Consider the following 14,849-nt stretch of genomic DNA (forward strand, 5'->3'; position numbering starts at 1 on the left):
CATTAAAAGAATATAAACCAAAAAGGCTGAACACCTGTAAAAGAAATACTAATTACATTACAATTTAAATCGCGTACCTGAAATTCCTTGGACCAAGGAGACGGAGACAGACAGCCAAAGATCCCATGACAAAATGGCGCCCGGAAATCGTTCGCACGCCGCCGCCGTTCAATTCCTGCAAAGAAAGGAATATACATAAACTCAAAAATACCTTTTCCATGTTAAAAAACTCACGGGCATTGAAAAGGGACAGTCATTTGTTACAAAACACAACATGGCTTACCTGCAAGTCGTCATGCCACGAATGAGCCCCTACACAAAAACACAAAAGAGAACAGTCCCAAAAAAGAAATACATTACAATATAAACAAAACAGGCTGAACACATAAAAGAAATTACAATGACATACAAATTTAAATGGCGTACCTGAAATCCATCGTACCACGAAGCCAGACACCGAGCGCAAAATGGCGACCGGAAACCGCGACCACGCCCACATCCCGGGACCACGCAGCGACGCGGAAAAAAACCTGCAACGAAAGTGAGATAAATCAATTCTAAAAAAAGCTTTACAAAGTTACAAAAACTCACAGTCATTAAAAAGAGACAGCCATTTATTAATTACAACACACACCATCGCTTACCTGCAAGTCGTCACGCCACGAAGGCGCCCCCAACCCGGAAACAGTATAGAGAACAGGCCCCAAAAATAAATACATTACAATAAAAACATAATAGGCTGAACACATAAAAGAAATTACAGCGACATAAAAAATGTAAATTAAAAAACACACCATCGCTTACCTGCAAGTCGTCACGCCACGGAGGAGACCCGACACGGAAACATTAGAGAGAACAAGCGCAAAATATATAAAACAAATAGGCTAAAGACTGTAAAACACATAAAACAAATTACAATTACATACAAATTTAAATCGCGTACCTGAAATCCATCGTACCACGAAGCCAGACACCGAGCGCAAAATGGCGACCGGAAACGGCGACCACGCCCACATCCCGGGACCACGCAGCGACGCAGAAAAAAACCTGCAAAAGAAGTGAGATAAATTAATTCTAAAAAAAGCTTTACAAAGTTACAAAAACTCACAGTCATTAAAAAGAGACAGTCATTTATTAATTACAACACACACCATCGCTTACCTGCAAGTCGCCACGCCACGAAGGAGACCCGACACAGAAACATTAGAGAGAACAGGCCCCAAAAATAAATACATTACAATATAAACCAAAAAGACAGAATACATATAAAACAAATTACAATTACATACAAATTTAAATGGCGTACCTGAAATCCATCGTCCCACGAAGCCAGACACCGAGCGCAAAATGGCGACCGGAAACCGCGACCACGCCCACATCCCGGGACCACGCAGCGACGCAGAAAAAAACCTGCAAAAGAAGTGAGATAAATTAATTCTAAAAAAAGCTTTACAAAGTTACAAAAAGTCACAGTCATTAAAAAAAAACAGTCATTTAGTAATTACAACACACACCATCGCTTACCTGCAAGTCGTCACACCACGAAGGAGACCCGACACAGAAAAATTAGAGAGAACAGGCCCCAAAAATAAATATACATTACAATATAAACCAAAAAGACAGAATACATATAAAACAAATTACAATAATCTACAAATTTAAATCGCGTACCTGAAATCCATCGTCCCACGAAGCCAGACACCTTGTCCAAAATGGCGACCGGAAACCGCGACCACGCCCACATCCCGGGACCACGCAGCGACGCGGAAAAAAACCTGCAACGAAAGTGAGATAAATTAATTCTAAAAAAAGCTTTACAAAGTTACAAAAAGTCACAGTCATTAAAAAGAGACAGTCATTTATTAATTACAACACACACCATCGCTTACCTGCAAGTCGTCACACCACGAAGGAGACCCGACACAGAAAAATTAGAGAGAACAGGCCCCAAAAATAAATATACATTACAATATAAACCAAAAAGACAGAATACATATAAAACAAATTACAATAATATACAAATTTAAACCGCGTACCTGAAATCCATCGTCTCACAAAGCCAGACACCTTGTCCAAAATGGCGACCGGAAACCGCGACCACGCCCAGATCCCGGGACCACGCAGCGACGCTAAAAAAAACCTGCAAAAGAAGTGAGATAAATTAATTGTAAAAAAAGCTTTACAAAGTTACAAAAACTCACAGTCATTAAAAAGAGACAGTCATTTATTAATTACAACACACACCATCGCTTACCTGCAAGTCGCCACGCCACGAAGGAGACCCGACACAGAAACATTAGAGAGAACAGGCCCCAAAAATAAATACATTACAATATAAACCAAAAAGACAGAATACATATAAAACAAATTACAATTACATACAAATTTAAATCGCGTACCTGAAATCCATCGTCCCACGAAGCCAGACACCGAGCGCAAAATGGCGACCGGAAACCGCGACCACGCCCACATCCCGGGACCACGCAGCGACGCAGAAAAAAACCTGCAAAAGAAGTGAGATAAATTAATTCTAAAAAAAGCTTTACAAAGTTACAAAAAGTCACAGTCATTAAAAAAAAACAGTCATTTATTAATTACAACACACACCATCGCTTACCTGCAAGTCGTCACACCACGAAGGAGACCCGACACAGAAAAATTAGAGAGAACAGGCCCCAAAAATAAATATACATTACAATATAAACCAAAAAGACAGAATACATATAAAACAAATTACAATAATCTACAAATTTAAATCGCGTACCTGAAATCCATCGTCCCACGAAGCCAGACACCTTGTCCAAAATGGCGACCGGAAACCGCGACCACGCCCACATCCCGGGACCACGCAGCGACGCGGAAAAAAACCTGCAACGAAAGTGAGATAAATTAATTCTAAAAAAAGCTTGACAAAGTTACAAAAAGTCACAGTCATTAAAAAGAGACAGTCATTTATTAATTACAACACACACCATCGCTTACGCTAAAAAAAACCTGCAAAGGAAGTGAGATAAATTAATTCTAAAAAAAGCTTTACAAAGTTACAAAAAGTCACAGTCATTAAAAAGAGACAGTCATTTATTAATTACAACACACACCATCGCTTACCTGCAAGTCGTCACGCCACGAAGGAGACCCGACACAGAAACATTAGAGAGAACAGACCCCAAAAATAAATATAAATTACAATATAAACCAAAAAGACAGAATACATATAAAACAAATTACAATAACATACAAATTTAAATCGCGTACCTGAAATCCATCGTCCCACGAAGCCAGACACCTTGTCCAAAATGGCGACCGGAAACCGCGACCACGCCCACATCCCGGGACCACGCAGCGACGCAAAAAAAACCTGCAAAAGAAGTGAGATAAATTAATTCTAAAAAAAGCTTTACAAAGTTACAAAAACTCAGTCATTAAAAAGAGACAGTCATTTATTAATTACAACACACACCATCGCTTACCTTACAGCGAGCCAAGGATCCCGACCGGAAATTGTTCCCCCCGCCGGGCCGTCGCAACCTGCAGAGAAAAACAAAAAAAAAACGCGATTAAACATTTCGGATGGGGCATTCAAAAAATACAGTCATTTATATTACAAAAGACTCCATCGCTTACCTGCAAGAAATCCCTTGGAGCACGAAGACGGAGACAGACAGCGAGCCAAGGATCCCGACCGGAAATTGTTCCCCCCAACGGGCCGTCGCAACCTGCAGAGAAAACAAAAGACACCATCGCTTACCTGCAAGAAATCCCTTGGAGCACGGAGACGGAGACAGACAGCGAGCCAAGGATCCCGACCGGAAATTGTTCCCCCCAACGGGCCGTCGCAACCTGCAGAGAAAAACAAACAAAAAATAGGCGATTAAACATTTCGGATGAGGCATTCAAAAAATACAGTCATTTATATTACAAAAGACACCATCGCTTACCTGCAAGAAATCCCTTGGAGCACGGAGACGGAGACAGAAAGCGAGCCAAGGATCCCGACCAGAAATTGTTCCCCGCGCCGGGCCGTCGCAACCTGCAGAGAAAACAAAAGACACCATCGCTTACCTGCAAGAAATCCCTTGGAGCACGGAGACGGAGACAGACAGCGAGCCAAGGATCCCGACCGGAAATTGTTCCCCCCAACGGGCCGTCGCAACCTGCAGAGAAAAACAAACAAAAAATACGCGATTAAACATTTCGGATGAGGCATTCAAAAAATACAGTCATTTATATTACAAAAGACACCATCGCTTACCTGCAAGAAATCCCTTGGAGCACGGAGACGGAGACAGAAAGCGAGCCAAGGATCCCGACCAGAAATTGTTCCCCGCGCCGGGCCGTCGCAACCTGCAGAGAAAACAAAAGACACCATCGCTTACCTGCAAGAAATCCCTTGGAGCACGGAGACGGAGACAGACAGCGAGCCAATGATCCCGACCGGAAATTGTTCCCCCCGCCGGGCCGTCGCAACCTGCAGAGAAAAACAAAAAAAAAAACGCGATTAAACATTTCGGATGGTGCATTCAAAAAATACAGTCATTTATATTACAAAAGACACCATCGCTTACCTGCAATTTGTTCCGCCACAGACAAAGAAACCCGACACGTCAGCAAAGGCAGGTCCCGGCAACCTGCAGAGAAAAACAAAAAAATACGTCATTAAACATTTCGGCTGGGGCATTCAAAAGAGACACTTATTTAGATTAGAAAAGACATCATCGCTTACCTGCAATTTGTTCCGCCACAGACACTGAAACCCGACACGTCACCAAAGGCAGGTCCCGGCAATGCCGGACCAGACACGGGGGCGTTCCCGGCGTCCCGTGACGTCGGCAAAAGCCAAAGAATGTCGGGAACGCCCCCGTGTCTGGTCCGGCATTGACAGACAGGCCCCTCGTCCAATGGCAAGGCTCCGTTTACGGAGCCAGCCAATCAACGACGAGGGCCGAACCAAAGCACCGAAATGCTTGGTCTGTTTCTTGTCTGCCATGGTCATTTTGGAACCTTGTTAGGGGAAAGCATTGCTGTGCAAAGCTCTCAACAGGTGGTATCCTCTCTTGCAGACCTGGTCACTATGGCACCATCTCCTGCCCACAATCATAGAATAAAAACATGTGTTGTGAATGTCCTGCTTTGCTACCGCCCCAATTAACGTTGGAGCAGGGGTTGGCCACATGGGAGAGGAGATAGTATGAACACTGCAGTCCCGTTCTTCTTATCCTGTCGGACTTACAGCTCCAGTGCCCACACGCTGGCCCTTTTTTGTGGTGGGAACTTCTCGCTGCATGTCCCCTCACTGGAGCACTATGGAGGGGGTCGGTTTGAATTTGGACAAGCAGAAACTTCTGGAAGTAGTCTTGTTCGCTAAGGGCCTAATTTATTAGGTTTTGGCGCAGGACAGAGTGGCGCAAGGAATCTTGCGGTGTTGCCCGGCATCAAAAGAAAAGGGCAGGAATGTGCTGTATCTCTGAGATACTGCGCATTCCTATCCTTTTCCCCTGCGCCGACGCAAAATGCGCTGCCATGCGCCAACACAGGCACCCTTGTGCCATGGTGCAAGGGTGTCAACGTTGTAGGGGGTGATTGTTTTTGTGCACATATGTCCTTTGCTGCACGAAAACAATCACAAGAGGTGTTTTCCTCTTTCTATGTGTGCTGCAGAATTCAGCACACAAAAAAGAGGAAAAAACAAGGGGCAATAAGGATATTCCTCCTTCTTGCACCTCCCTAATGCCACCGCGGGGGTGCGTAAAAATGTGACACATTCCCAGGTTTACGATTCTTCGTAAATCTGGGAATGCTTCAGATTCCATGTGTGTTTAATGGAGAACACCCACAGTAACACCCATGGAACCCCCCTTTCCACAGTATTCTGCATGAAAGGGGCACATATTTACAAGTAATGAAAAGCCCCGCAAAGTGGCTTTCTGTGGCCTTGCAAATATGCTGCTCCACATTTCACCACCGAATCGTCAAAAAAGTGCAGCTCCGGTGTCTGTTGGCACAAAAGTGCCGCAATTTGTCGCACTTACATGCAGCCTTTTCCCCCTGTATGCAAGTCTCACTGGGCATCCAAGGAACAGTGGAGGAGTGCCAGGCTGGCTTTCTCACCGAAGCACAACGTCTTTAAGTCTAGAAGGAACCCTGTGGTTAAGGCCTGAACTGAAGAGGCCTCGGTTATCTCCCTGATGGTCACGGACAAAGTCGCGCACATGAGTCGTACTCTCAAGGTTTTAGGCCGGGAACAGTTGTCTTTACTTAGGTTCATGAACTCTTGCCTATTCAGCAGGTGCATGCTGGGAAAACGAATGACACAAAGGCCGTCATGGCTGACAATGTGAACGGCCGCGGAGGAAGGAGGGCAAAGAGCAAAGAGCCTCGTCCGGCGGACGATGCCTCTTGACCACCTCAACTCTCGGGATGGTTGCCTTGGTAACCAGTCTGTGAGCTTCCTGAGAAAGTCAGCTTGACTTTCCAGCAGTCCTGCTGGAGATCAAGTTTGAAGCATCCTGATTAATAACATTAAAAGAAGGTGGTGGTCTCTGCGCAGACACTTAGCTGCTGAAGTGAGCACCCTTCACAGATGGGTTGGCAAAGATAAAAAGGCATGCAGGTTAAAAACCTATGTTAAATAAAAACATTAAGCATTCGTATTGCATACATTATAAATAACACAGAACTTTTAAAAATAGGTTTTAATAAATCTACATAATAATAATTGCTTTATCAGTCTTAGAAGGATGGAATGTTGAGGTCAACCTGTGACCCGCAGCTGAGCCACACGTCTCGAGGGAGTAATCAACTCATCTATCTGATCAATATGTGGAACTTCAAGAAACAGAAAAGAAAGACATTGAACCGTGTAGGCTAAAATATTGTACCTGATCAATAGTCAACTAGTGATGCCAATATGCTGGAGCACAAGTCCTAAAAAAACTGCAGTGGAGTAAAGAAGGACGATGAGGTTAAATTGTGCCACCCGCTGATGTCTGAACCACTCAGGTACAAGAGCACTGTGATGAAATTGCAGGTACCTGCTGCATATGCGTTGGTCTGGTGTCAGGTTTTTTTAATGTACATTTGGTAAAGTGGTTAAAGGCACTTTGTTCTGCTTCAAATGATAAAAATCGGATTTTAGCAAAACAAAAAAGCAGTGTTGGACGTTGCTGAAGTCACCAGTGACCTGCTTTTCAAAGGTTTTATGGCTTGTGCCCATGACAGCATTAGGATTATTGAAATTCATGTGATTATAATCTTTTTGTTGTGAACACACAGTGTTGCGCTGCTCCTCTGGGTAGGTTTCTGCTATGTAGGTCCCAATATTCAGGAAACAAACAATCGCCTGCAACCAAACAGCGACGAACGCAATGGCACCGGAGGCATCACACACATGTACACTCCCACCAATACTCCTCAAATAGAACTTCTTTGATACACCTGATATTAAACAGAGGTTCAATGTACTTGCCATTCACCATGCTCCCAACAACACTTCGCAGACTGACACCCCAAGCACTAAAGTTAAATTAAACACATTAGATAGAACCCTTAGGAGACCTAAAACGTGGCCCAGATACGCTATATCGTTGGCGATCATAATACCCAATTGTGCTCGCCCCCAAGAAGCACCATACACATATGCAAACATCTCATCCTGCCGCCAATGGACATGTCTATTGACAGAGAAGATGCCTAAGCAAGCGTCAAATCAAGCAATCAATCATAGCATTTATAAAGCACGCTATATACCCGTGAGGTTTCAAGGCGCGGGGGGGGGGGAGGGACCGCTACTGCTTGAACAGCCAGGTCTTGAGGCGTCTTCTGAAGGTCAGTAGGTCCAGCATCTGCCGTAGGTGTAGGGGAAGGAATCGATGGACCACAGGAAGCCCGCCGATGAATGCACACCTCCCACTTGACACACCTCCAGAGCAAGCGAGGTGCCACAGCGAGCTGTCCTCCCCAGTCTCCACTGGGAACATATGCATTATTTCGTAGGCCGCAAGGTGCCTGGTGCTGGCCAGAAACACCTCCCTCGGGCCAAAACATCTGTCGGACCATCATCCCGGGTGGACCGTCAGTAACCCGTCATCAATCGCTTGGGAGGGGTAATGGGCCAATGAATCATGATGATTAATTCTGGTGGTGGGATGGAGCTTATATTTATACAGCTAGTCCAGTTGCCATCTTGGACACACCCCCCTCCAACAGTTGTCTATGTTAAGAAGCACTGGCAAAATGTGTGCACATAACACTTCTTTAAGGATGCTGTTGCTGAAGTATGACTCTTTCTGGTGTGCAAAAACTGTAACCAAGCCTACTTTGCAAATTGTAATTTTCATGCCCAAATGTACTCATTGCTGCAGATTTTACTCTGGAAAACGTGTTTTAAATTGCCATGTGCTTTCAGATAGAGATTAGGCAGTCCTCAGCAAGGGGTGAACTTTCTGAATGATCCTGACCAGTGTGACCACAGCTGAGAGGGGGCTTTTGTGGTCCCCAGTACCCTTAAACAAGCACCAGGCCTCACGCTCTAGTCCAAGGGTAGCGAGTGGTCCTCTCTGAATAAATCTAGAGGTGTGATGTTCGCCCGTTATTTCTCTGACGTAAGAGCTGCTGTCAGCTTCCCAGCCCTTTCATTGCCTGAATAGAGCAAACATTTGTGCAGGGAAGAGGCCACTTTCACTTACTAAAAAGAAGGGAGAAGGACCTGGTAAAGGAAAGCAGGACCAGTCTGTGGTTTGGCTGCATTTACATACCTCACAGTCCATCCCAGATGCTCGAAAAGCTGAGTGGTTACTACAGACGTCACGATCCATCCTTAAAGATGCCATGACCATTTACTAATCCACTGCACAATTTGCAAGGAAGACCAGACACTTGTATCTAACTAAAACATTTTCTCATCTTGGAAAGTATGCTAAACATAAACCTTCCTGGCCTTGGAGCAGTGTTTGGACTGTGGTGTTTTGCTGCAACAGGATCTGTGTTTATGAGGCTTTTATTTAGTCAGCACCTTAGTGCAGTGCACATTGGCGGCTGGCACAGATCAGGACTGGCTAGGCAGAGGGGCATCGGATGGGGAAAGAAAGAGGGTAAAGAAAAATAAAACGTACCTCCTCGCCGTGTCTCTCCTTGTTGTCCCTCCGCTCCGGCCGGAACAGGAAGCACCCAGGCTCCCCTAAGCCAATCACAATGCTTCAATGCAGCGTTGTGATTGGTCTGAGCCCCGTGGTTCGGCGCTCAGACAGGGAATGGTAGGCTGGGCATGTTCCCCACCCAGGCTGTAATACAGGCTGCATGGAGAACATGGAAAGTGGGCATGACTGTTTGGCCAGCCTATGACAGCCGACCAAACATTCATGCACACTTTCCAGAGTGCCCCCCACTCCTCCCACTGCTCTGAGAGCAGCCCCACCCCGCCCGGAAAGACGCAGGAACAAATAAAATGATAATAACAGCAAGTTAATATCATTTTATTTTTCCTTTATTTCCACTGCTGCAAGCAGTGGGGTCACGCTCCTCCGCCTTAGCAATGGAGTCGCCACAAGCAGTGCAGGAAGTCTAGAATGACACAGAGTGGATCGGCCAAGCATGAATCGGAGACAACAAATCCGACTCTGTGTCCTCTCCCTACTTTACAGGTGGTTTAGTTGTGTGCTCTACAAAAGTCACACTCAAAAAAGCGAAGTCAGTTTTTTGTAGATTTTTGGATGCATCTGCGTCATTTTGTAGGCATGCACATGTTTCAGCAAGCAAGGAGGGTACTACAAATAGGCGCCATTTTTCTTTTTATTTACCATCCAACATGACTCGGTAGGTAAAAAAAATAGGTAATGCAGAAGCATTATTTTCCTCAAAAAGCAGGTGGGGGAGGCAAAATCGGAGCAGGCATGAAAGAGTAGCAACGGGGGACGTGGGTTGGTGAATGGCAGATGCAACAGCAACACGGGGACAAGGGTGGGGTAAGGATGCAGGAGGACAGATAGGAATGATAGCAACATCGAGAACAAGCATTTGCAATGCAATAGGTCTCGCATTTACACGAGTTTGAGCTATTGACATTACAAATGACAATGCCTTTTATTTTATTTTTAAAACTTAAATAAAAGGCATTGTCATTTACAATGCCAGTAGCTTAAACTTGCGTAAATGCGAGACCTATTGCATTGCAAATGCTTCTTTCTCATTGTTTCTTGTTTCTAGGATGGAGGCAAGGTGAGTGAGAGGGAAATACGCATATGTGATGTGAGAGTGGGATGTGTGAAGAAGAGGCGCATAGTGTAAAGGGGAGAGGTGACGTGCATGTAGTGTGAGGAAGGGACGCCGTTCTGTGAAAAGCTCCGCAACGCAACTCCTGTAAAAAGGGAATAAAGTAAATGTGCTGCGAGGAACGGGGGCCCGTGGTTTGAGGAAGGGACATGCTGTGAGTAAGAGGGACACAGAACAGTGTGTGTGAGAGGAAAGGGTGGTTGGGGGGCCCGCTACCTCTCTTGCCCTTGGCCCCCTGCCCTCGTATAAGCCAGCCCCGGGCACCCAGCCTTGGGTCACCGGTCCAAACAACCTGGGCCAGGGCTATGGTTTATTTTATGTCTCTGGGACTTTGTACACCTATGGTGGCCACCTGTACCCATCACTTTTAGGGCACTTCATGTGTGTGCAGACACTTGGTGCGAACATGATCCTTGCGGGTATCAGAGCACTTTACACATTTAGAGAGAGTAGAGGATTATAATAATCATATCATATTAATGATTAAGACGGGTCTGTAAACTGAAATCATATAATCATATGACAGCGTTAAGGCATAGCCTTCACTGACAGCCCTTGGAGCAAATGATCGCGTTAAGACTGCCTTACTCTTAAAATCTCCCACAAAAACTAATATAAAGCAATGGTATACACAAAGATCCTGGGATCCTCTCATCATTCTGCACTTCAGGTGTCCAAGCCTGCAGGTGAGGGAGGGCCAGTCATCCGTCAGTTGGAATGAAATTCAATCCACCAAGTCCTTCCTTTTTAAGTCACTGCAGTGCTACCATTTCCCTTGAGCTTCGTACATTTTGCTTTTGCACCACATTTTAAGTTGTGCAAGTGCCAGAAAGATATTTTTTCGAAGTTTGCACTATTTGGATAGGTTGAGTGAGGGGTGTGAGGTTTGAAGGAGATGATGAAAGCAAGGTGTGGTAAGCGCAAGTGTGCATTGGGTGCAGCGGAGAGGGTGAGAAAGGAGACCATTGCACATGTAGTTAATTATAAACTTTAATGCAGAAAAAAAATCACATGGAGAGGAATTCAGGGTTCGCCCATTGGAGGCAAAGTTAGAACACCGAGCGAATTCTTTGCAGAGGGTGTAGCGCCTATTTCTGGCAGAAGCTCCTGTTTAAGTTCTGGAGACACATTTTTTATGAGTTAACAGACATGTCAGGCATATTTGCGGGGTACCCATCACCCTGAGGACGTCTGAGAAACAACTGAAATCGTTTTTAAAGTCAATAGTTCTAATTTTGTCATCCTCAGAAGGATGAAAGGCTGAGTGGTTCACGTGATTCGAACCTGTGAATGTGACATTAAAAACAGATCCCTAGAGTAGATACATTTGCCCTCTGGGCTACCGTATCTTGGTGTTGTGGACTCGGTGCTGTAATCTTCATCTTTATATAGCAAAAATATTATGACGAGTTTTATGGACCACTTGCTGGGGCAAATGTTATCACTTTTTAGTGCTAAAATAACAAATTTCCATGAACTCCAAGATGCCTTTAAAAAAAAAAAATCAGGAGCAAAGGGTGTATTGTCTATCCTGGGATTCTGACCCACTCCGCAAGGTAACACACAGATTGCAGCATTTGGCACAAAACTCCCATACAAATCCAAGTGTATACGTACAGACACGTGACGTGCACTAATTAGAATAGAATTTGTTGCCAGAATTCGCCATTTCATGCCTTGCGTTATGAATGTTTTCAAAGTGCTATGTACATAAAATAAACTTAACATTTTTGCAAAAAAAATTTAACTTAGAAAAAAAAACTTGTTCTCCACTTGTTCCGGTCTCACCACAGTGTGTTTCCCTGTCTTTCATCTATCCTGCTGTTTCTTGCATATGCTTACCAAGCAAGGAGAGGGATCAAACCAAGGATGCAGCTTCAAGGGGCACAGAAAGCAGAGACAAATAAACGCAGTCTCCCCACTTAGATTGACTCGAGCGGACCGGAGGTCGGAACAATTGAAGCAAAGAAGGCTGGTCCAGCCAGCCTGGCAGCGCAGCACACGGAAACTGACGGGGAGGCTGGAGGGAGTCAGGGGGAGACGGGGATTATTGCGAGGTGGGCGAAAGTGAAACCCATTTTAACCAATGGCTGTTGCGCCCCTGAGTGCAGTGATCTTCAACACAAGCACTGACGATCTAATTTATGTTATGATGATTCAAACCTATAATAATAATAATAATAATAATAATAATAATAATAATAATAATAATAATAGGGGCATTTGTAGAGCGCTGAGTTACGCGCACCGGCGTGTCCCCGCGCTGACAGTGAGAAAAGCATAAGACAAGGAAACAGTGCTGGCAGGTCAAAAATTATCTAATGTAGAGGTAGGTTTTTAACTTAGCTCGAAACTTCATTTCCGCTGGTTCCAGGCGAAGGTCCACTGGGAGTTTGTTCCAGTGGGTGGGGGCCAGGTGCCTGAAGGACCTGCCTCCCATACGAGCTTTCTTTACCCTGGGAGTCCTCAGCAGTCCTCCACCCGCAGATCTGAGCACTCTAGGAGGTTCATAGGCTTCGATCAGTTTCTGCAAAGGTCGGGCGCCCTACCAAACAAAATCCGGTGACATGTGCAGAGGGCTTTGTACTCAACTCTGCTCTTTACCGGTAGCCAGTGTAATTTTTGTAGTGCCAGCTTCGAGGGCGCCCTTTTGGGCAGCCTAAGAATCAGGCGTGCCGCCGCATTCTGCAGCACCTGGAGACATGCCACGCTTTTACTCGGTGCCCCAAGGTACAGCAGGTTCGCATAGTCAAGCCTTGCGGTCACCAAGGCATGCACCAAGGTTTGGCGGGCTTCCAATGGCAGAAGGTCTAGAACTTTCCTTAGTCTCTTCAGGACCCCAAAGCATACTCCTACCACCCGATTGATCTGAGGCCCAAAGGTCAGAGCCGCATCGAACCAGACGCCTAGGTTTTTGGCCTCTTGACAAGGGGCAGGAGTTGGTCCAAGACAGGATGGCCACCAGGCTGACGACCAAGCTGACTGTGCTCTCCCTACCACCAGCACCTCTGTCTTGCTGCCGTTTAGCTTCAGACAGTTCATGGCCATCCAATCGGCAAGATCTTTCATGCACGATTGGAAGCCATCTGCAGCAAGACAGGGCGGGTGCGATAGGGAGATGACCAGCTGCGTATCGTCAGCGTAAGTTACCAATTGGAGGCCATAGCTCTCCACAATCGATGCAACGGGTGCCTCATACAAGTTAAAAAGGGTCGGGCTCAGGGACGAGCCCTGAGGCACGCCCTGACCCAAAGGTACCCCTTTGGAGTAGTGGTCACCCTGCCTCACTTGAAAGCCCCTTCCTGTAAGGAAGGCTTGGATCCACCTCAGCGCGGTGCCGGCGATACCACCTTTGCTCAGACACTGCAGCAAGGTGGAATGTGCTACAGTGTCGAACGCCGCGCTGAGGTCAAGCAGGATCAAGGCCATGGTTTGCCCCTCGTCTACGCCCTGTCTCAGATGTTCGGTTGCCATGAGAAGGGCAGACTCTGTGGAATGACGCGGTCTGAAACCAAACTGCGTATCGTGGAGCAAACCCACCTCCTCTACATGCTTCATGATTTGGGTGTTCACTACCTTCTCAGCCACTTTGGACAGAAAAGGTAGGAGTGAGATGGGCCTCAGATTTTCCAACACCTCAAAACCAATATGAGATTTCTTTCGGAGGGGAAGTACCACCGCCTGTTTCCACCCCTCAGGAAGCGTGCCAGATTTGAAGGAAATATCCAAGACGTGCTTATGTAAGGCTCCAGGACACTCAAACTGTCCCCCAACCGCTTAGGAGACACCGGGTCCATAGGGGAGCCAGATTTTACCGAGAGGCACGTCCTGACCAGCTCCTCAGGAAGTGGCGTGATGAAATTTGTGAGGGATCCCAAGATCTCCATTCCCATTGCTGTAACTTCAAACTCAACCCCCATGGGAGGGGGGTTGGGGAAGGTCGAGTAGATTTTCTCGACTTTGGTTGAGAAATAGTTGGCGATGCGGTCACATGTTTCAATCGAACAACTCTTTGGGTCAGCGGACGAATCGATTGTGGTCAGTGACTTGTAGATACAGAAGAGCTCCTTAGCAGAGTTTTTTGCCCCTAGAATTTTGCCTGCGTAAAAGGCTGCCTTCGACTTTTTGATCAGTCTGTGATGCAGCCACCTCTTTGCTAAGAACAATTCCCTGGCCTGAGCATCATAAGATACCCTCCAGGCTCGTTCAGCACGCTTACACTCTGCCTTTGTCCGCCGCAGCTCTCCATTAAACCAAGGAGCAGATCTTTCCTTGCGGCCGCCCTCAGATGTACGGCAGAGTGGCGCTGTCTGATCTAACGCCTCAGTGATGCGCCTGTTCAGGTTGAGAACAGCAGATTCAATGTCCGCGCCTCCAGGCTGTCCATCCCTTGTCAGTGCTAAGTTAAAATCCTCCAAGGAGAATTTTGTCCACTTCCTCCGTGAATAGTTCAGGGGTGCCTGACTATGCTTTATAGGTTTTATGCTATTTATAGAGAATGCCACCAGAAAGTGGTCTGTCCAGGGGATTGGCTCAATTGTAGAGACTTGAACCCCTCCCCAATTAGCAAACACCGGATCAAG

Source organism: Lissotriton vulgaris, chromosome 1_1 (genome assembly GCF_964263255.1).
Source record: "Lissotriton vulgaris chromosome 1_1, aLisVul1.2, whole genome shotgun sequence".
NCBI classification, from domain to species: domain Eukaryota; kingdom Metazoa; phylum Chordata; class Amphibia; order Caudata; family Salamandridae; genus Lissotriton; species Lissotriton vulgaris.